Below are 24,021 nucleotides of genomic sequence, written 5' to 3' on the forward strand. Positions count from 1 at the left end.
AGGTTCAGAGGTTCAGTCCAGTATCATCAAGGCGGGAATATGGCAACATCCAGGCAGGCATGGTACAGGAGGAGCTGAGAGCTCTACAGCTTCATCTGAAGGCTGCTAGCAGAATACTGCCTTCCAGGCAGTTAGAGTGATGGTCTTAAGCCCTCACCCACAGTGACACACCTACTTCAACAAGACCATGCCTCCTAATACCTGGGCTAAGCACATATCAACCATCACATGGACAAATCCTCTAAATCCATATACAAGAATGTACTAAAACATGCAGGCACATACAGATATGGATGCACACACACACATGTATACACACATACACCACCATAACTTATAAACCAGGCAAATAACTCAAATGAACATGAAGTGGAAAGTTAAGTGTTTTTTGGAAAGTCAGTTGTGTCAGATGGTATTTTGTTGTAAAGGAACGTTTCACTGAAGCAGACACAGGAGAGAGGATGTTCTGCTAAAACAAGCATGTGAAAGGACACATGGATGAAGGATTCTTCACTTTACATGTGCAGTTGAGCTCCATTTGTCAAAACTCCAAGAAAGAAAACACACCAGAAAACCTTCTTATGGTGTGCTGTGACTTTTTGACACTTCTGCAGACTCAGGCTGATTGGCAGAGTGATATCAGATGATACAAACTACATGAAGTTTTGCTAAGACTCACATGCTACGGCAAGGCACATGGTGAGGCAAGGCCTGTGGAGGACACCTGATGTTTGGAGGGAGCATAAATAGGACTCAGTGGACTGTGAGAGGGGCTTGATGGTAGAACTAGCTCTCTAACACTACTTGGTCTCAAGTCTTCTCTGATCATTGATTTATTGAGAGGCAAGAGTGCATTTCTCCTGATGTCCCTGATGGTCTGAATCCCCTCCTGATAACTCATGATGATTCTGAGGCCTGGCTATTCCTGTAGGTTTTGCCACCACTGCTGTTATCCTGACACTAGTGAGCTGGACTGCTGCAGCTCCATGAAGTCTTTGTGAATAGATGGAGCTACTGATGCTGACCTGGGAACTAAACTGCTGTTTTCCTGGCAACTTAGAGGGATTTGCTCCAAAGAACCATGTCTAAATAGATCTACTTCCCCATATCCTAATAACCTTTCCTTTCAGACAGATGGTGCACTAGAAGGGAGGTTAAAGCATTTAAGATCCATCATTAAAAATAGGTTGAGAAAAATTTAAGCCTACATGAAATGCTCACCGAACATTGCTAACCATTAGGGAAATCCTATACAAAACTATATGAGACAAAACTTTAACAAAGAGAGTTAATGTTCACAGAGTTTGATATAAAGTTCTGGAGACGGATAGTTGTGATAGTTGGTACTCAACATAAATATTTTTTAATGTCCCTGTTGTTCATTTTAAAAGGGTTGAAAGTATTAATACTACATTGTACATTTTTCCACAATAAACACTGAAATGAAACGGTCTAAAGGAAAATTAACCACCCATCAAAGCATCTTTCAAAACTACCCAGTGAAATACTAATAACAAAAAAAGAGAGAATCAAGAACATAATGCAGAAAACATCAAGCACACACTTAAAAATTCCTTGACTTGCAATGACTATGTGAAAATACAATCCATAACTAGGGCACAAACAAATCCAGGAATTATGATTATTATGTAATGAGCAGACTAACTTTAAAAATACTGTTATAATTGTGCTCGAGGGTTTAAAAAGCTGTATGAATTTAAAGAAGAAATTAGACAAAAATATTAGCCAAATGGAACATCTAAGAAAGACGCAAAAAATTCTGAAATAAAAAATTCACTAAATTGTGCAGAATGTCATTTAGATGAAGCAGAATTAAAGACTTATGAACTTTAAGACATCCCAGAAAACCTGTTCAGAATGAATCATGTGGTGGTAGCAAGTGACTTAATATGTATGCACCAGATCCCCAAATGTGAAAGACAAGCAAGTTCTCCCTCCTGCCCCATGTCACCTAAACATATACAGTCATAGATCTATATATTGAAAAAAACTCCCAGACTAATTACCATTTTAAAACCTGCTGGGGGACAGTATAACTGTTGAAAACCAAAATAAGCTCTTAGAAACATCCAGCATACAAGGGGGAAGTGGTAAATGCAGCATTATAATAAAACAATATCCCTCTCCTCCAAACAGAACTGTTGACATTCAGAAGACAAAAATGACAGGCAGCATTTAGAGTTCTAAAAGAAAAGTGGGGGAGGGGAATGCCCTCTTAAAACTCTATTTCTGGGAAAAACACTTTTCCAGAATGAGTGAGGGAGCACAGTACCTTAATTCCTAAGTAAGTTGGAGACTTTCCAAGAGGTGGTTGATCTCACTAATACGTCAGGAATATACACAATTTTCAGAGCATCTGATAGTGTCAGAGGCTGAAGAAAGTAGAGGAGAGGAGGAAGAAGCAGAAGAGGAGTGGGACCATCATCAAAGGATGTCATAACCTGTCAAAAGATTTTGAATGGCAAAGCTGGAAAGGGAAAATAATTATAGCAGTAGGTTGCAGTGCAAAGAATAAAACATTCATGAATTAATACCAAAATAAATGAATGGTTATATAAGAGACAGAAAAAAGTATTTCTACAAAATAATTCAAGTCAATAAATGTAAGGCAAAATGAACACAAAACCATTAAGAAAGCATAGAAGTTGTAGAAACAAGATCAGAACAAACAGGAGAATTAGTGGATGAAAGAAAGAAACAGGATCAGTTGCATAAAGTCAAACTATCATTTCCAAAATGTCTACTGAAGCTAGAAGCTACATTGGTGAACACTGTCAGCCATCACCTTAGGCAAATGAGGACGGCTAGCCTTATCTGCAATGAGATGGCTGACATGATGCCCTCTCAGATGTCATTCCTAAGGCCACAAAGCCATTATGCTATTGTTGCCAAAATTGTAGCAAAATCTAGTCATTAAGAAGAAGTCAGATCCATGTCATTCAGAAAATAAGTTAAACAATACCTCTGGTGGCAAGTTCATAAAACACAAGGAAGGACTGAGGGTGTTGCCACAGTTAGGAGGGGATAAGGAAGATATTACAGCTAAACAATGTGATTCAGTGCTAGGTATGCATTTGGGTATGGGAGCAGGAAAAGGAGGATGGAGGAAAAAAACAGGAAATTTGAATGGCATCCCATAGCTCAGTAATAGTGTTACACTAATATTCATTTCTTGGTTTTCTTAATTGCACTGTAAAAACTCTCTAAGAGGCCAACATTAGATGGAGCTGAGTGCAGACAGCTTCTGGGTCCCAAGTCTTCTCTGATCATTGATTTGTTGAGAGAGGCAAGCAGAGAACTTCTCCTGGCATCCCTGCTGGTCTGAATCCCCTCCCACTAACTCATGATGATTCTGAGGCCTGGCTATTCCTGTTAGGTTTTGCCACCACTGCTGCATCCTGACACTACTGAACTGGACTGCTGTATGTAGTTCCATGAAGTGTTTGTGAATAGAAATTGTGATAGCTTCTGCGAAGGTTCTTCAACGGTCTGACATCCTAGTTCTTCAAAACACAAATTTAAAATTAAAGCCCAAGGTCTGTCTAGAAGCATCCACCTGAGGTAAATCTGACCCTACCCCATTTCCCATCATCTTTCCTATCAGAATAGCCTGCTCTTTCTAAGCCTTCTTCACTTAGAATAGTGGCAAAGGCATTGACTTCAGATATTTCTATACAGTAGTAACTTAAGCAATAATGTAAACCACATGCAGGCCTCAAACACTGGCTAATATTAAAGACACTTGTTTCTGTCCTACAGAACTTTTACATTTTAATAGTTGCTGAGGTTTTTTTACTTAGACACTCCCCACTCCCTAGCTAAAGAACTTTTCCCATTTTTTTCCTGAGATTTTTTTAGTTCACTTTTTATTTTTAAGTCTTTGCTCCATATGGAATGTATTTTAATGTACGAAATGAATTTAAAGCTTGCCTTTATCTTCTTCTTTTTCTTCCTTCTTTCTGCAGATGGCCAACCATTTGTTACATCATAGCTTATGAAATAATCCATCTTTTTTTCATAAGCCAGCCTTCCTGCTCAGCGGTACACTAGGAGATGAATCTTTCAGCTACTTCTGCTGGTGTCCTATGCCTGCAACCTGAAATTAGGAAAAGCACACTGAAGTGTTGAGAAGCAGGTATGAGAGGAGCCGAGGACCCTCTGGAGGATTCCTAAACACTAGTGGGTCCATAAGCACAGCTTCTCTTGTAAACATGAAACTCTTTCTTCCAAGGATGCTACTGAATTTTCGGTCCCCACCTCTGACACCTCCACTCACCCATCACTCTAACAGTTGCCAATCTTTTGGCAAAACTCCCTTCTTTTGCTCCTGCATCCAACACAGGACTTAGAGGTGTGTTGCTGTCCCCTAGAGATACTGACAACATGTGATGTCATCTTGTCCTGCCATATACTCTTCCTTTTCCATTGCTTCTATTACCTTATATTCTAAACACCTTTTTTTTTTCTTCTTGAACTTCTGTCCAAAGCCAATGCACTTCACATTTTATGTTTATTTCTTTTTCTGTATCAATTTCTCTTCCTGAAAGTTCTCATCCATTTGATTCTGGTTGATCAAAACTTCTCTAGAAAGCTACTTAAAAGATTTCATGGTAGGAATGACTGCCCATGCTACTCTGTTTGGTCTTAAGAGCTGATAATCCTTTCTCATCATGGCTAGTGCTCTAATTGAGATCATTTCCATAAAGAGGTGACCTGGGCCCTCTTCCTGAGAGTTTTGAGCCCCTGCACGTGCTGGTCTCAATTAGGACATAGTTGTCATTAGACATTCCCATTAATAGTGAAAGATGTCCCCACTGACAGTAAGTTCTAAACATATGCCACCATTAAATAGCAGTAATCCAGCCTTTTCATGGTAATCAAGTTCAGCTATTTTGAAACAAAACTAAGTAGGTATTCCTAAGGTGATCAAGAATGTACTGTATATGTCATACTCATATTGAAGATTACAATGCCTCCTAAATATATAGGCGTAAAGTCAGAGATGAGAAACAAAACTTTGAAATGGGCCACTAGAAATAAGTGCAAGTGAAATTATTCCTAATTCCTCTTGATTCTTGGATCCCTGTATTAGGGACATACCTGATAGTGATATTTAACACTCACATCTCTGTTTTAAAAAATTCTTCTAGAGCTAGGGATACCTCTCAGTGGCAAAAGTATTTGCCTAGCATGAGTGAGGGCATGGTTTCAATTGCTAGTACCACCCAAAACTAACAAAACACCATAAAACACTAACTGTCCTTCTATATCATGTGCCCAGTAAAAGAGCTAGCACATTCCCCAGCTACCTTCCTCCTGCTGTGACTCCTTGGGTAGGAAATGGTCCCTTGGTCTGAAGCAATATCCATCCCATTCTGGTAATTTTTTGAGGCTTCATGTGGTAGTGCTGGGCTAAGGCACTGAAGTCAAGAAGTCAAATACATACCCAGTGTGTCAGTCCAAACCAGGAGATGTTCTTTCTAATTCAGGGTGGTGATGATTAATCAGAGTTGCTTATGCTTATCTAGATGGTACTACACAAGTGACTCATAACTTGGATTGTATCGCAACTCAGAAGCCGAACAGTAGCAGAAGTTCCATCAGCCTTCAGTGAGAAGGGTCCCGTGCTGTCTGTAGCCTTCCCATCATTGATTAAATTACTGTATAAACACAGGAAAGGCCAAGGACATTTGGCTATTTGTTGTTTTGATGAAAGAGAAGCCTTCTGGTGGGAATTAACATTCAATACAAACATACTCATGCTTGCATCCACTTCTACAAGCCACTTAACATTGTCCTTTCTCTTCATTCTAAGGATGTTCCTATCACTAATCTCCCCACATTGTTTCTTACAAGAATGTGATCAATCACCCAGTCCATTGACCACTGCCAAGAAGTTTTTGTACTAGGCTATTTCTCTCTTCACACACAGTTTATGGCCAAGTGCATTACCCTAAGCAGTGTTACCTTAGCTAAGTGTCCCTTATGGTCACCACTGAGAGACTAAAGTAGAGCATCAGTCCATCTTCAAGGTCATTATTGAACCCTAGGCTCACTTCTCTGTCTTTCACTCAATAAACACATTCTATCTCCCAGTCCTGTGAAACTGTACCCCAATCCTTAGGTAAAGTCTTCATTGTTGCCATGCCCTTAGGTAAAGTCTTCATTGTTTCATTTGAGTGAAAATATCCACATCTTAAGAGATGAGCTACTCTCAGATTTTATACTGTTCTAGGAGTTAGAAGACCGTATATAATCCCATATCTGGGATCCCACAGACATTACACCGACTAAATTCAGAAAAGTACATATCATCCAAAGAATAAAGCCTGCTTAGTGCTCTACAGTGCAAGAAATTGATTTTCCAGCACAGATAATGGAAATTGCCATTCTTAAGAGTCAGGAGACCTACATGTCTGTCCTTCAGGACCAAGGTTATCTATGGGCTCATGAGCCCAGTTATCTATGGGCTCATACTGTTGCCAACACTGAAAGAGGGTGCTTATGCAGTTTCCACCCATCCCCCATCTCCTATATATATACATGTACTGCAAAAGGGCTAGGAATAAAAGTGGCAGTTCCTACTGCTGTCCCATGCCTGGACCCACGCTGCTGAAAAGGGGGGAAGTAAGATCCATCTCACCCCTATGCTACAGTTGGCTGCATGCTACAGTTGGCTATATGTTGTTTACAGGGCTAGGAATGGACATTATATTTCCTTTCAAACACCATAGCTCCTGATGCCACTAAGCTACTACACATGCACTATAGCATGTGTAATTACCAAAGAGGTTTTGGAGGCACTGTGGTTTCTACTGCCTCATCCTCCCATGCAGTATTTGGGCCAGAAGCCCTTGCCTGTGTAAGAGACCTCACATTGTCAGTACCTTAAGGAACAGCTGTAAATCCATAAATGTCACTGCCCCCTTATAGTAATGGCCACACCCTGGGCACCCCACAGCACTACCTTATCCACACATCTGCATGGGATGCTAGAATACCCCATTCCTATGCAGCCCGCACACAGTGAGGCTCTCCAACTCTGTAGTTGTACACTTTGCGTCTAAAGTCATTAATTATAACAAAAAAAAATGTTGTAAAGAGACCATACTCCAGTGCACAGAAGAAATTAAACTCAGCACTGTACATCAAGCTGACACCCTAAGCAAACTGTCAGGAGAAAGGGGCTTACTTTGAAGGCTGGCCTGTAACAGTGGTAGGAATAGCTTACCCCATGGGATGTGCAAATGTAAACAGAAAGCGTGTAAGAAAGAGCAAGGTATCTTGATGCCTTGAAAGGAATACAGTAACGCTGTGGCAACCAATATGGTAAAATGTATTGATTATATATAAGTATCTGTGGACTTGAGGGCTCTAAATACAGAAACATCATGGAAAGAGAATGTTAACTTCTCTGATTTGATCAGAGCACATTCATTCAAATATCTTACTGTATCCAATCAGTATGTATGATTAGGTTAATAAAGAGTATTTGAGAGGGACTAGAGAAATAAATCAATGTTTCAGAGTGAGCACTGGTCTTCCAGAGAGCCAGACTGTAGTTTCCAGTGCATACCAGATATTCACAATGCCTGTAACTGCAGCTCTAGGGGGGTTCAATACTTCTGATACCCACAGGTACCCACATGTGTCTGTACACACAACACAATTCTTTTATCTACTCTATGGTGTTGCTGATACAATTAAATGAAAAGATGCAGCTGCAAAAACAACACACAGAGGTCTGGAGAGATGGCTCAGCAGTTGAGAGCATGTCCTGCTCTTACCAAGGGCCTGAGTTCAGTACCGAGGATATGTGTTGGGTGGCTCACAACTGCCTGTAACTTTGGCTCTGGGTGAATCTGATCCTCTGGCCTTGGCAGGTATGTTCAGTCACATACATCTTCCCCATGCACATGCTAAGTGGAACACAGTGCCACACAAGGTCTATATTAAATAAATGGCAAGTCTGAATATAAACATCACTTATTCACAAATTGGGATAACAGCCCATTTCATGTATGTTGTCCACAGAAAACAAAAACCTAGAATATGGCATGGTGTTTGAAAAAGAAGGGAGGGGTCCTTAGAGAATGTCTAAGAGCAAATAGAAAACATATTGCAGAACCCATCACTAGAGGACAGTGTCAAAACCTGAAGTCTTTCTGCTTCTGGCTATTCTCCAAGATATCTTCATTTTCCTGGTCATTATCAGAGGAGTCAGGGCGCTCAATCTCATTTCTGACATCCAATATTGATTGATGAGCTTGGATGGATCACTGGCATCTTGCTGGCAGGAGCTGCTGTTTACCCTCAGCATTCTCCTCCCAGGGCAAGCATAGTCCTCCCTGAATCCAACACTGAACCACTTCCAAGGTAATTTGCTTAGCAAAAGTGGGCTGTTCTCACACACTGTATCCGGCTTGGGCTCACCTTTCTAACCTTCAAATATTAAAACTCACTCTGAAGAAAATGATTCTGGGAGTCTAATCAGAATGCTTGCTCTCTGTTCTGAGATGTACTCATTTCTCCTGAGTACACGTGTCTTTTCAGGAGACATCGACCTCAAAAGTAACTGGCTTCCTGATGATACTTCTATTTCTTATTTCTGTTTCTAAAAGAAAAAAAAAAAGCCAATGTATTCCAAAAGTTCAAGAAAACAATCTGAATATTTTACAAGAGTAACTTTCTAATAATGAGTTTAAATCTTTACTGCAATATGATATTTTTATTATCATCACAAGGTGAATGAAGAATCGTTCTGTGCATGCAATCTTTTTATCTATTTATGTGTTCAAAGTAAGAAAATGAGGTTTATGCTATAAAATAAGGAAGTCCATAAAGGTATAAAGAATCTGTGGGATGGAAATAACTAATAGAGGTTCCCTATCTTCTCTAGAATTGTTTGAAAACCCAGGACCATTTATTTGGTCATCTATTTACTGTCTGCTATGTGCCAGTCATTTTGCTCAATGAAATGAAGACGGCAAATGACATGTGCCATGAGAAGCTTGCTTTCAATAAACTTGCAATCAAGTTGGATGTAGAAAACCTACTGTGCATGAAATTAAAAATAAATTAAGCAATTAAGAACGAATTTGGTATTGACTAAAAGTATAAATGGAAGATTAGTGAGGAGAGAGGGCTCTGTGGACCAGATTAGCTGAGGGAAGATTTATTGAGCTTGCCCTGAGAGAGGCGGCAAGGAGGGAAAAAGGAGGATGTGGATCTGCAGAAGGGGGTCGTAAAATACCCAGCCAAGATAGCATCGAGCTAGAAGTATGTTGGCAGCAAAGGGCATATGCAAGTGGGGGCCAGGGACAGGCACTGATAGAGGGCATGACATTCATAAATACTATGAAAATTAAACTCACATATCTAAAAAGGCCTTAGCATCAATGTTTAGTTATAAGCAAAGAAATGAATGTAAGCATGAAGATTTAAAATAATGAGCAGAATTGCACCTATAGATGTCTTGACTTACAGGTACATTAGAAAAACATGAGAGAGGGACTAGGGATGGAGATGAGAACAAGGGCTGTGGGTTTAATTCAAGCATGAGTTGGGAGTAGCTAGTAATGCTGAGGAAAAGGAATTTTGGGGATTTTAAAGCATTTTTATTAACCCCTTGAGAATTTCATACAATCTATTTTTATCATAATCATCACTCATACTGCTCTCTCTACCCAAGAGCCAACCACTGTACCCCTTCTCTCTTTCTCTCCTACCTTGGAGTCCTTTTGGGTTTGTTGTTGTTGCTTTTGGTTTTGTTTTTTTTTTGTTGTTGTTGTTGTTGTTGTTAGGGTAGGTGGATGGTTGATTGGTTGGTTGTCTTTTCAAGACAGGGTTTCTCTGTGTAGCCCTAGCTGTCTTGGAACTCACACTGTAGATCAGTCTGGCCTTGAACTCAGAGATCTGCCTGCCTCTGCCTCCCAAGCGCTGGGATTAAAGGTGCATGCCACCACTACCCAACTTTGGTTTGGTTTTAAAATAACCAACCAAATCCCATCAATGGCCACCCCCGTGGTTATGGGGCTCTCCACTGGATCTGTAGACTGTGTTCTTCAGTAAGAGGACAGGGCTTGTGAGCTCCACTTCTTTCCATGCTAAAATGCTGACTGGCTTGATCTTGTGTAGGTCTTGTACCATCACAGTTGCTGTGATTCTATGAGTAGAGTGGCCCCATCATATCTAAGACTGTACTGTTTCATTTCCTCTGATTGTTCCCAACCACTGGTTCTTAAAACCTCCCTTTCATGTCTTCTGCTACAATTCCTGGACCTAGTGGAGAGTTGACAAAGACAAACCAACATTTATTCTCTGCACTTTGATCAGTTCTGAGTTTCTGCATTAATTGCCATCCAATGCTCAAAAGAAACTTAATGAGGATAGATGATGACAGATTTAGCAAATTGATGTCCAAATGTTTGAGCATGGGTGGGGAAGAATGGGGGTGACACTAATGGAGTTGAAATCTTTGTAGGGAGAAGCTAAAACAGGAAAGAAGACAGGTGAGTAGATGCCACAGATGTGTAGCCCATTAAACAGGCTCAATTCAGTCTAGATCACATAGGAGTGGTGTAGGAGCAGATAATAATAAGTACCAATTCAAACTTCTGAAGGCATTGAAGCTTCTGAAGATTATTAGTTGGGGATCAGGGCTGATAGGTGAACTTGAAAGAGTGGGTAACAAATTAAGTTCAAATCTGGCATGGGGAATCTAAAAAGACTTTGAAATGTCCGAGTGAAAATACTACCTACTCTGCAGATGACAGGTCAAGGAAACATCAAATCTCAGCCAGGAGTGACCCCTCCCTACCCATGACCTATAATAAGGAGAGGCCAGGGAAATAAAAGGAAACCCAGTATGAGGGGGTTATAGAAAACACGTCAGGAAGTGCCCTGAAGCAAGAAGATACACAAGAAGAGGGCTAACTCTACCCATTGAGTTTAGAAATACAGAAGTAGCCACTGAGCTCGGAGAAAGAAGTCTCTGTGCATGCTAGTAATGAAGCTAAATATGAGTCAAGGAGAACGACAATGGGGGTCATCTGAGCTGTAGTCAGTAGTTGGTAGGCAAGAGACAAGGGATGAGAGTAAAGGGAAGATTGTTTGTATTGATAATGCTGTTCTTAAGAAGAGAAAGTCATGCTTACTTAATTTTATTTAAAGTTAAGGGCCCAACTCAATGGAACTGCTTAAATATCTGAAAGACAGAAGTTTGTCAAGAACAAGCAATGAGACATTAGTGGGTCATGAAAACAATGTTTTGAGTTGGAAATGCCACTTTAATAAATGACATAAAATAGAACAGGATAGAAAATAACAATATTGCATACAATAAAATATTTCATGGAAGTGTTGTTTCAGGGGTGTGTATGGATGTGTCCTTAGTTTTCAATTTGGGCGCTAAGTGACTATAGACAATGAAGAGAGTTTAGTCTGAATCCAAGCCCAGATAACTTGGAAGATAGTATCAGGAAAGAAATATAAAATAAAAAGAAATGAAGCTGGGTGTGATAGGCCACGCCCGTAATCTCACTCTCGGTCTTCTGAGTCACGAGGTTTCCACCCTAGCTGAGGAGTTACTGACAGTTGACAGCTGATGAAGATAGCCATTTTCTTCAGTTGTGTGACACATAGTAGGGTGTCCATAATCTAGCAGTACTGAACTTGTCATGTAAAAAAAAAAAGATATGAAGTTGGAGGCACCTGTAGGGCTGGGAGATAGAGGGGTTAGGAGTAGATATGATCTAAATACATTTATATTGATCTATGTGTCTATGTGTATCTATGTGTGTATCTCTATGTCTCTGTGAGTGTCTGTGTGTATGTGTGTGTATGAACTTACCCAAGACTAAATTCTGAAACTGCATAATAAAACACACAAAATGGAGAATGAAGTATTAAGGGAGGAAGGAATTAGACAAATGTGTAATATTCCAGTGAAGACATACCATCTGCAGGTGAGCTATCTCCCACAAAGCTGGTCTTGTGTGGTGTTCTTGGACCTTCCTGTAGTTCATTGTCTTTTCACAGATTATATGTGCACCATGACATTCTGAGCTATCAGTATAGTGCCACCTTTCATTAAAAATGTTCTGTGTACAATGGGGATTCATTAAATGTCAACTTTAGTGAGCACCTTACTGCTACAACACTGATATCCTAAAATCCAGAAGTTAAGGAGTGCAGTAGCCTAATTGTAAAATGACTATACGCCTTCCAGAGAAAAACCATGGCAAGCCACAGTCCACATGCTTGACTCCAGAAAGTAATTTCCATTAGAAATCTGGGTACACACCCTCTATCAGTCAGCTGTGTTGACTGAAGCAGAAGCTAACTTTGGCGGCCATAAGCAAGAAAATCAATTGAGTATTGGAGAGTTCATAATTGCCAAGAAATCAAGGTTTGGAAAATAGGCAAGAACAGGGGAAGCTAATGCATTAGCCTGGGCCATATCCAGAATATTCACAGTATGAAGCCAGACCACTCAAGACACTGCCACCTCGAAACCCTAGATAACCCAGATGTCGCTGCTACCAGCATGGACATTAGTCAGTGACAACTCCCGTTTCCCTAACCGCCCTTAGTACTGTGCCTAACAGTCTTCCATTCCAATTTCCTGGCACCCCTAGTTCCTTATTCAAGATTCACAGCAGCTGCATGGGATTGGTGGAGTCTAGGCTTTGTTTTTGAGCCTAACTGCAAGAAGGATGGGAAACTGAATATCTGTGCATCTAGCATTTTAAGTTTTTATTGAGGAAGACAGGCTAATTCATTTCCAAGCAAAAAGAAGATGCTGGCTGTCAAGCAGTAAGTGATAAATATCCGCTACATAATAAATGATATATAATCCCATAAATTCCATAGCTGCTGCTCATTGCCAGCTTCCAGTACCACCTTGAACTGAACTGAGTGCAACAGAAAGTCTTTAGCTACAAACATGCCAGGTACTCAATGTCGCTGTTGGTGTGATACCTGGTCAGGTTTATTCTTGAAGGATGCACACATGCTAAATCACCCTGAAATGACAAGTGAATGACACGTCTTAATTGAAATCACTGACCCTGAAATTGGTCTTCTTACCCCAGAAATGGTACTGTCATCATTTCAACTTGTTGGTGGATGGTTCTGGCCCCTTAGTTTAAATGGTGCCAATCACCTCAGTAATTGTTTTGAGTCCACACACAGCATTTCCAGCCACACGAACCCTCTCTCTGAAGTGACCTTGCTCCATGCCAGCCTACCTCTCATCTCTGCCAGCTTTCAGACAGCACACTTTTACCAGTGCCCAGTTTTCAACCCTCCACCCAACCATACCCATTCATTTCACTTGGGATAAGGGTGGATTTCTGGCACCTGGGCATGCATCCATTAACTTCTAATCCACCTATTAGGAAATCTACATGGAGAGTGTAATGCCTGATTTGCAAATTTCAGCACACACACTGAATAAGCCTACTGCTGCTAATCTGTGTTTTGCTCTTTGTAAGTTCACCATCAACTACTTCTGCAAAACGGGGTCTATGAGAGAATCTCAAAGGATCCATTAAAAGAATATCCATTATGGATCAGAAAAGGACAATAGATCTTAAGTTAACAATACAGAATAAGAAGCAAAAAATGTAAATAATTGTCTGCTGAACTGAACTCATTTCTGAGTGTTTGTTCAGTATGCATAAAAACCTGGATTCAATTTCCAGCACAGCATAGCCCATGACGTCATTCCTTACAATGTTAGCCCTTAGGAAATGGAAAGGAGGAGGATCAGAAGTTCAAGGTCATCCTTAACCACCTGATGAGTTTGTGTATGTTGCTAAGTGTGCTTTTTGCTGTTTTTTTTTTTTGTTGTTGTTGTTGTTGTTTGTAGCAGAACAGCCCACAATGCTCAGCACATTGTTGCCCCAGCTCCCCTTACCTAGATGTTGTATCAACTCAGGCATGTATCATTGTGGACTTTTATGATGCTCCAGGATGTTATCCCTGGAATAAGACTATTGGGCTGTGAGCAAAGGCAGCCTGCCTTCCCTGAAGGCTGCCAGATGGCTTCACACCAGGCCCGTGTCAGCTTACAGCTTACAGTCATGAAGATGAGTCCTGCCTCACATCCTTTCTAACACTTGATGTTACACAATTTACACCCAGATTTAGAAAGAAAGAAAAAAACCAATGAAGCTGTCATTTTAATTTCTGCAAATCTGCTTATTAGCAAGTAGGGGCCAGCATCTCTATTTTAAAATATTTGTGGTTTTGGATTCTTTACCTATCCACTGCTGTGACTGCTGTCTTTTCCTAATGGATCAGAGAAGGCCATTACAGAGTTTAGATAACATTTTCCCTTTTATCCTAGACATCACTAACATCTCTTTCGTTCTCCCTTCCTTCAACAGGCATCCTTAGTGTATCTTGCCTAAAGGTATATAGTCTCCCAGGCTGATCTGTTTTCAAGCAAACTGTGCATTTTACACAGCTGGAACAATCCAACCAAGAATGTGAAAAACTCTGGGCTTTTGTTTTATTTTATTCCTTCTGTCTTAATTAATTACTCATATATGGCTGCTGGGTTAATGGTTCCTAAGGCTCTCAGATCTCAAGAAGTTCCTTGTAGCTTTGTGTGGTTCTGTCTGGTACAGTGGTTGGCCTTTCTAAACAATGACTTCCGATTTCCTTTACTCAAAGCCTTCTAACCAGGTCTTGCAGTGCAAGTCTGTAACTCCAGCTACCTGGGGATGTGAAAGAAAGGGGGTCCAAAGTTCAAGACTAACCTGGCCTACATAGTAATTTAAGGCTAGCTTGAGCAACTTAATGAGCCACTGCTACAAAATGAAAAACAAACAAACAAACAAACAAAAATCCTAGGACGTAGCTCAGTAGTAGAGAAGTTGCTTAGCAAGCACACGATCTTGGGGTCACTCCTCATTATTGAAGCAGAAGGAAGGAAGAAGGGTGGGGAAGAACAGGGGAAGAGGAAGAGGGGAGGAGGAGGAGGAGGAAGATGAAGAAAAAGCAACAGTGACCACAACTTCCCCCACCATGTTTGATTTCACGGGATTCATATTTAGATTTTTAAAAACGATAGGCTTCTAGCTTTATTGACATATGGAGAAAATGTACGCTTGCCACCTGCGATGTACTTATACCTGAGTTAGAAAGATAAATCAGAAAACACAGTCTAAAAAAAGGCAAAGTACATTAAATCCTCATAGCAGTCCTACCCAGTGCAGGTTTGGATAAACAGCTGTTCAGAATGGCCAGTTGGCCTCTCTGTTTCCAACGTAAGCACAGAGTCCCTGATCTACATGGGCCTTGAAGATGTGGCAAGTGTTAGTGATCCTGAGGAAAAGGTTATTTCTAAAACTGACTGTACTTTATTCCTGATAACTTTCAAGCCGAATATCAGAAACAGAAAAAGCTTTTGAAGAAAGCGATGCAGAAGGATGGAGGAAGCAGGGGATCTACCTAGAGAGCTTAGAGCTCAGAGAAGAATCATAGAAACGAACAAGAAGTAAGAGTTGGCCGATAAGGGAGCTTATTGAACAAGCATGCAAAATTGAATTTGATTCCCTCCCCCCCCAAAAAAAAGATAGAAAGCTGGGTATGGCTAAGTGCATGCCTGTGATGCCAGCACTGTGGGGTGTAGACACTAAAGTTTGCTACATGACAGCCCAGCCTTCAGGTTCAGTGAGAGGAATAAGGTGGTGAGTGTCTGGGGATAGCTAACATCTTCCTTTAGTCTCTGGAACATCTATGCACATGCACTGTATTCACACACATACATACAAAAGAACAAAGAGGGGAAAGAAGGATGGAGACATATGTCACTGTATACCAGGCTAAAAAAAAAAGGACACAGTCATTTATGCAATCCCTACTATGCCTTGGCACGGTGCACCAGGATCCTACACGGTGTCTGTAATCTCAACAAAAGCTGTCTTCTCCATTGTCCTAGAAAGCACATTCAAGAGGTTGAATGTTTTTATGTTCGATTTGCTGAAAGGGGGAAAAGCAAGAGTTTGTCTCTGACATCCATGTTCCACCTACCTCCATTTCATGGAGACAGACTATGAGTGAGTGCTTCTCCCTAAGCTAACCAGCCTGTTGAGTCCTAGATGTAAGAAAAATATTTTTCCCCTTTAAATGCAGTATAAAGTCCTTGTCACTAAAAAGCATTTAAGTATTCTTGAGTTTGGGGGTAGAGAATATCTGGAAAAAAAATGAATACTTATAGGCAACTAATGACAGTCCCTTAGCAAGACCCAATGGCTTTAAATGGCTTTAGCCTCTAAAGTCTTGACTATGGTAACAACATTGTATAGTAAAGTGTGACTATAGTAACAACATTGGTCCTGGCCCTGAAATCTGCAGGCCAAAGTCCATATGATTTGGTTTCTCTTCACACATGTCTCAGGAGATCATTTTGTAGACGGCAAAACTTGCTATGTACCTCTGATTCTCCCAAACATGAAAGGTTTGAGTAACTGGTACCCAAGAGTGGTCTTCTCCCTCCACAGCCCCCTCAGTGCTTGCCCATCACCTCTTAATTCATCAAAAGTTGCTCAATCCAATTCTCTAGGCTGTGGCCTGAATGTTTACATTTCAATAGATTTCTCAATCCCTTAAAAATAATTTTACATTATTTCATGTGTGAGTGTGGGGATTGTATGCGGGTGTGCCATGGCCCACATGTGGAGGTAAGGTGATGACTTGCAAGACCGTCTTCTCTCCTTGTCTCATGTGCCTTCCATGGATGAAACTCGGACTATCAGATTTGGCATCAGGAATCCTTACCCAATGAGCCATCTCACCAGCACCTCGTTGATGATTCTTAAGGAGCAAACCCAACGTAAAGACCACTGGGATAAAGATGGAGAGGGTTCTGAAAGAACCACAGCCCCAGAGGAGAAGATTCACTTGCTGACAGTGCCGTGAGTGCTAATTATTTAGGTCAGTTTTACAAAGCCACCACAAATGAATAATTGGAAAATGCCCAGCCATGGCTCCTAGAGGAGAACAGGGTTAGGTTCCTGCAAGCTTCTGCCCAGACTAATTTCATCCAACAATGATCACAACCTTGTTTAACGTGAATTTCTGTTTGAAGTCACACAACTGAAATCTGTACCATTGATACCTTAATAACGAGCCTAAGGCCAGCAATTCTGTGACTCATTCTGAACAACGCATGCGCTTTATCTGTAAGGTACATCGAAGCCTTCCTACACACTTAGCACTGTGCTGGGGCCATTTTAAATGGTGAGGTCACCAGGGCAAAGCATAAAGCTGGAGGGACGAGAGTAACAAGAAGGACACTTACTCACACTGTGAAACCTGAACCCAGACCATAGCTCGGTTCAGAACACACATGTCAGCTGACCCAGAATTTTCACATCTTTGTGTGTGTTTGCAAATTTCTGTGGAGATAATGCAAGTACCAATTTTCAGGTTACCAATAAATCTTGGGCTGTATAAAAATTTGAAAACTTAGAATCCACAAATAATTTCAAATTTTTAGAATTAGTTTCTGTATTCTCTGAGTAGTCTGATTTTTTGTTTGTTTGTTTGTTTTTCTTTCTTTCTTTCTTTCTTTCTTTCTTTCTTTCTTTCTTTCTTTCTTTCTTTCTTTCACAGAAACAGACTTCTCCTAAATATAACAATGCATGTAATCAAAACCAGGTGACACAAGCATTTTCTTTACTGCATTTGGACAGTAACTACTGTGTCTTTGAGTGGCATTAGTGAACTGTATGTGGCATTACCCAGCAAGGCAAAAGAGAGATGATTTTTTATGAAAAGATACAAGATAATGCAATTAGAAACCGAAACTCTGGCAAGGTACTCCAGGGATGACTTCAAATCCAAGACTCATTTTCAGTATCAATTACTTTCACAGAATTAAAGTCCTCATGTGTTCAATGCCTTTCAGCAGATTTGTGCTATATTTCAGTGATATTCTATTTGTATTGTTACTTTTTGAGATTATAACATATAATATATATGATAGTATCATTTCCCCCTAGAAACATATACATGCGAGTGACATTATACAGATGGAGCAAGTTGTATTTATCTACTTAAGAATGAAGGTAGGTAGGTAGATAGATAGATAGATAGATAGATAGATAGATAGATAGATAGATGCCATGAATTGGAAAGAAGGAAAGGAGGAGGATAGGGAAGGTTGAGAAGGAGAAAATAATACAAAATAATTTTCATACCTTACTTCAGTGTCTCCTCTGATCCTATGGTAAGTCTGGAAATTAAACAGGGTAGGTGCTATTTTTGATTCCCAGCATTGAAATGGAAGTCTAGAGTCCAAGAGAGCTAGTATACAACCCCATGTCTTTTAGCACCAAAGTCCTTGTTTCTCTGTTATGCTATAAGAGCAAGACAGTGTGCTAGCAATGCCACATGCCAATCTGTTCATTCAGGTAAAGATGCCTCAGAGAAATGGGGTGCAGTGGTAAACAGAGAGTATGCAGGGGGGCATAGAATCTAGGGGAGCAGGCTCAGCTATGGACATAGCAAGAGCTTAAAAACTATTTGCATCAGCTACACAACTGAGCCATTTCCGTGCAATGAGGTTTGCTTTGAAGTATTTTAGTCAGGAGAAAGCACTGACCAGGACTCAGGGGTGTACTTTTTAGGTAATGAGGCAGAGAGGAAAGAAAAGGCTGTGTCTGACCTAGAGATTAGAGACAAGTGAGAAAACTCCATATAAATAAGTAATCCAGTTGGAGTTGAAGACAGATGGAGAAGACAGATCCAGAGATGCCATTTGAAAAAGACATAAAAATTTGTCATGCAAAAATAGAAGGAAGATGACCCTGTGCATTTAGGATGATTTGGACAATGGTTGCAGTCTTAACATTGTAGGTCAATTAAAGTCATAAAGCCACCAGCTTCCCTGTATCTTAAAAGAAATTACAAAAGAGGTCCAGGGAGATATTCATTCCGTAACGTGATTGCTGTGCAAGCACAAAGTCCTGGGTTCAAATCCCCAGAACCCACATAAAAATATCTAGGGTAGCAGTGAGCTCCTGTAACCTGAATACTGGGAGGAGGGTGTTGTAAAAACAGGTGGCTTGGAAGTTAGACGTAGGGCCAGTGCTTGAGGGCTCATTGGCCAGGCTAATTGAATAGAAGAACTTCATGGAAAATCCCTGTCTTGTATGCACACACACACACACACACACGCACACACACACATATGCACAGAAAGGGGTGGGGAGAGCAGACCCTATGGCGGGGTTTAAGGCAGGCAATGATATAGAAAGATTTGCCTTCCCCAAGTGATTCCTGTGGAGAGAATGTAAAAGAGAAACTCAGAGTGAACAAGGCTAGAAGAATTGGCCTGGACACCATCTGCCCATGCTCATTCAGGTATATACCTCACAACTTGTTGCAAGAAGTCAAAAAAAAAAAAGATATTTAAAGCAGATTTTAAAATACAGAACCAATACATCCAAAATAGTATTTTATGATGAAACAGCAAATGGTGGAGGTCTGCGTGGCAGCAAAACAAACCTTGAGAAGCTGGGTTTGCTTAGAAGGGTTGATGCCTCAGCAGCTAGCCTGCGAATTAAAGTCAGGGTCGGTGCTCGATGCCTGCGTCCACCCTGTGTGTGCATCGCCTTTACTCTGGGTGAGGCACAGAGGTAATTCAGTGTCACTTTGGATTCTAGGAAGAAAATGACCTTGTAGGACAGAGCCCATCCTTAGAAGAGGGAATTGATCCTTGAGGGCAGGGCAAGCTTCTTCTGAGAACCAGTTTCATCCCCTTGAGCGCTGCCAGCTATGGGACTCCTTCAGCTCCTTTGCAGAAGCAGACTACGTGATCATCCAGACGAGACCCTGACAGTGACTGCATAACTGTGCACGCCCACTGCCCTCCTGCACCAACTCTTTCTCTACGTACAAGTCTGAATCCATGTCAGTAACCAGGGGATGGGCCTGGGGTCAGCAAATACCTTTATTTCTTTCTCTTCCTAGTGTGGTCACATTAAATAAACCTCTTGCTGCTTTTCACTGTTTCTAATCCTTTTAATTGGCATATTTGAGATGAGTAGCCAACCCTAGCATTTGGGAAACTATGGTTTTTTTGTTTTTTGTTTTTTGTTTTTTTGTTTTTTGTTTTTTGGTTTTTTTTTGCCTTAAAATCTTCAGCAATGACTTGATAGCAGCACAAGAACATAAACTTTTGTAAATGGAGAGAAAACTATATTAGAAAGTACTGACATACACTGGAATGGGGTCACTTGGCCAGAAAGCTTTGAAGCTAGCAAAAGTTGCTAACATTTGGTCCCAAAGCCAATAGAAGTTTCTGGAGACTGAAGGTATAAAGCGTAGGGAAATGGGCAGTTTGCAGCTTCTGAGAAGGGTGAGGAAGTTAGAATCTAGCAAACAAGGAGCGCTGGCCAACTAGACTTAGCCTGGTACATTTCTGGTGTCCTCTGAAACAAGAACAAAAGCCAGGATCTTGAAGAAGCAATCTTAAAAGCCAGATTGAGACTCTCCAGGGACGGTGTGACAATGGACAGTTCTGCAAGATTCTCAGCCAGCCACCTAGCAATGGATCTCAGGTCTACCACATGGGACAGTTCTCAGCCAGCCACCTCGCAATGGATCTCAGGTCTACCACATGGGACAGTTCTCAGCCAGCCACCTCGCAATGGATCTCAGGTCTACCACATGGGACAGTTCTCAGCCTCTCTGTGCTTCAAGTGCTGCTTCCTTTGCTGGAGCAAAGCTATTCTGCAGGAGGGAGGGGGGCTGTATCCCTCCTTTTGGTTGTTAGACAACTGAGACAATGCCCCACCCCCAAAGGAACCAAAATTTCCCAAAAGTCTCATACTGAGAGAAGGAAAATGTTGGGGCCCTGGTACCAGACATAGGAACTTGTCCCCTAGGAAGAGAGCTCACAGCAATCTGACTACCCTGCTAGAAAAACTGGAATCCAGGCAATGATGATCAGCAGCACTGCATCCTAACCAGGACTGCTTAGCTAGGCACATGCCTTGCTTTCTATTTAAACCCAAACCGTATGTCAGGACCTCAAATGCAGACCTGGCTGAGACTGGCTGGACCTCCTTGTTTGTCTCTTTCCAATGTGGCTGCATTTAATAAATCCCCCTTTTTTGCTTTTTGTCATTATTTGAATTTCGTTGGTTTATTGAGGACAAGTGATTGAACCTAGATTATGAGGGCTCAAAAGTCCCAAGTCCTAGCTGTTTTAATTCTAGCAACACACCTACCAGATGATTAAATAAATTTTTAAATCCAACTGGCTTGCTGAAATGAGTGTCTATTATAGGTTCAGTAAATATTAGAATACATCCATTCTACCTCCCATTTTATAAATGGGAGTGCTGAAATCTGGAGAATTTGGTTCATCTAAACTTTTTAATTTTTATAGTCCTCACTAGTATATATATATATATAAACACAAAATCATGGTTCCTTTTGTGTCTGGGAAACCAAGCCAGGAGTTACATCACTTCTATACTGGCGCTGAGAGAGACCCAAGAAACCAGAGGGTCAAATGGTCCAGTCTGAACTTGAAAGGCAGATCCTAGTGCTTTGAGTACTTTCTTTGGAAGCATCCTCTGACAAGGAGGGTTGCCATAGAGTAGACATTATTCATCATCTAAATGTCCACCAGGAAATAGCAGAGCTGGAGGAGCCAGAGTGGCAGATGGGAAGGTATGCTAAGTTACCACAGGAAAGGAAAACAAACCCCACCTGTTAGCTCGTGCACCCTCTATTTCTACATTGGTATAGCTGGCTGGGGTGTGTGTGTGTGTGTGTGTGTGTGTGTGTGTCCGTCCTTCTCCTCTCTCAGCACTGTTCTGTTCTTGGCGATGCTTTTTAATCCTGGAGCAGATGGCTGCAGCTGCTATAACAGCATCTGTTGCTGCTCTTTCACCTTCTAGCTTTGGCAGGAGCAGTTGGCAAGACAAGTTTGCAAGGTCTGTTGGTGCCCAATAGTACTGCTATCTGTCAAATATTGTGTGGGGAGGGGTATGGGGGAGGGTGGATATCTAGGCTGAGGAAATGCTAGTGTAAACCAGTCATGATCCCTAGGGCCTACTTGATCCAAAACCCTTCTTCAGAGTAGTTCCTCTCATGGGATCAGAGCTGGGAGAGTGGCTCTCTCACTTATCACCCATATTTATGCTAGAGAGGCCTGTTTACTGGCCACAGAAGAGGCTTGAATTCAGAGAGGGATACACGTCTTTCAGATGGAACACTGAGAACCCAGAGCAGCAATCTAAAGGAAAGAAGTGAAGCTAACCCTGGCTCCCCTAGACTCACTCTGCAGATCATGCCCAAGCTGACCAGAGTTAGTCCTCACTAGATCTGGACAGGCATATGGAGGGCATCATTCGGTATCCTGTCTACATCAGTAGATAGGGTCATGTGCAGCCACGAGCCAATCACAGGTGATCCCGAAGTTTTTAGGGTTCGAGTCTGGGCCTGGCAGTATTTAACAAGCCAGGCCTGGCCACCTGTACTCAATAATCCAATTAAAGGGACAAGAAGTAGTAAAAATCAGAGAAAGAAGATATATTCAGTGTGAGATAAGAAACAAAAGCCCCATTGACAACCCCATCCCTACCACATGTCCACATTTGGATGCTGATGTAAGGTTTAGATTTAAATAGAAGATGAGAGGCATTTTAGATAAGCAGTGCTGGTCAAGGGGTGGTTCATCCATCAATGACCCATCACTGCCTGGACCCCTGTCTCTCTACCCAGGCAGTCTGACAAGTTTTCAGAACTCTGTAATATTTCTTTTGGAAGACTCTCTTCCCTTCTTGCTTGTACCAAGGCCCCGGCTCTTCCTTCTAGCCCAAGACTCCTGTGGATTTCTAATTTTGGGGGGTCTACTTTTTCAACAGTCTGACAGTGAGACTGGAGAACATGGGCAGTATCTTCCTCCCTGGCAGGATGTGGTCTTCATCTCTGCTCAGTTTGCTACATCTTGGGAAAGATGGTTTCTATAGAGTTTTGTTTTCCACTTGCATTCCCTGTAGAAGCCAGATTCCTGTCTCATACACACCGAGGTCCAGGTTGTTATTTATCATTCAAACCAGAGAAAAACCACCAGAATGAGGATGCTTGCATCTCCTTGGTGAGTGAGCATCTCTGCATCGAGGTTTTTGCTGCCAAGCCCACGTCAAGCGTTAAGATCACTAGATGCTGAGCCAAGCCCTCTGAGAATTTGTGATTTGAAGAGATCTTCTCTGCCACCTCACTGCCTTCATCGAATTACTACAAGAGAAATCTGTGAGCCATTAAATTGCTCTCTCAGTCATTGTTGGAAGTCAGAAGAGGCCCAGCAGTTGTGGAGTGAAAAGCCAAAGCTTAGCAAGAGGCCAGCATTTTCCAGGGGCCAATTATCTCTATCAGCTGACAGTCCATGGGAGAAATGGCATGGAAATTCTTGAAGAAAATCACTTTGATGACATTACACAAAGGACCTAGGGGAAGGTAGTGCATTTGTTCAGATTCGTCAAATATTTAACTAATGTCCAACTGAGGTACTCTTCTTGAGGTGGCCTCACAGAGGGAATGCTAGTCAGGACAGAGATGCAAAGCCAACAGACATGAAACTCAATCCAAAGACAGAGTATATCACATCAGAGGAAAGCCAATGTTAGTACAAATAACAAAAGGAGAAGTGCTGTGCTCAAAATCACAATGTGAACGCACATCCCTGCCTCTTCTTTCACCCTGGGTTCATTTGCAGTGACAAAAATGATCAGATATGTCAATGACATAGCTAGAATAGTACTGGAAAATAGTAAGTAATGCAAATGGCAAACTAAAAAAATGCTAACTAGCGTACACTACCCAGAAATCACCAAAGAACAGAGGAATAAGCCATTCCAGAGAAACCATCTGTCTAGCAGCCAGAGGACACGGTGGGCCTTTTCATGAGGTGCCCTGCAGAAGCTCCAACATCAAAACCACCAAATACAACCAAACAGTAATGGAGGC

At 41.4% G+C, this 24,021-nt stretch overlaps 1 long non-coding RNA gene across 1 annotated transcript in view; it reads left to right on the forward strand.

Moving 5' to 3' along the window:
- The window catches only part of Gm1715 (predicted gene 1715), a 118,910-nt gene extending 98,861 nt beyond the window's left edge, over positions 1-20,049 (forward strand). The window contains exons 4-5 of the long non-coding RNA NR_045333.1: positions 3,987-4,156; positions 19,704-20,049. This is a non-coding gene — a long non-coding RNA (predicted gene 1715). The remainder of the gene's footprint in view (positions 1-3,986; positions 4,157-19,703) is intronic.
- The last annotated feature ends 3,972 nt before the right edge of the window (positions 20,050-24,021 follow it).

This window comes from Mus musculus, chromosome 9 (assembly GCF_000001635.26).
Source record: "Mus musculus strain C57BL/6J chromosome 9, GRCm38.p6 C57BL/6J".
Lineage (NCBI taxonomy): Eukaryota > Metazoa > Chordata > Mammalia > Rodentia > Muridae > Mus > Mus musculus.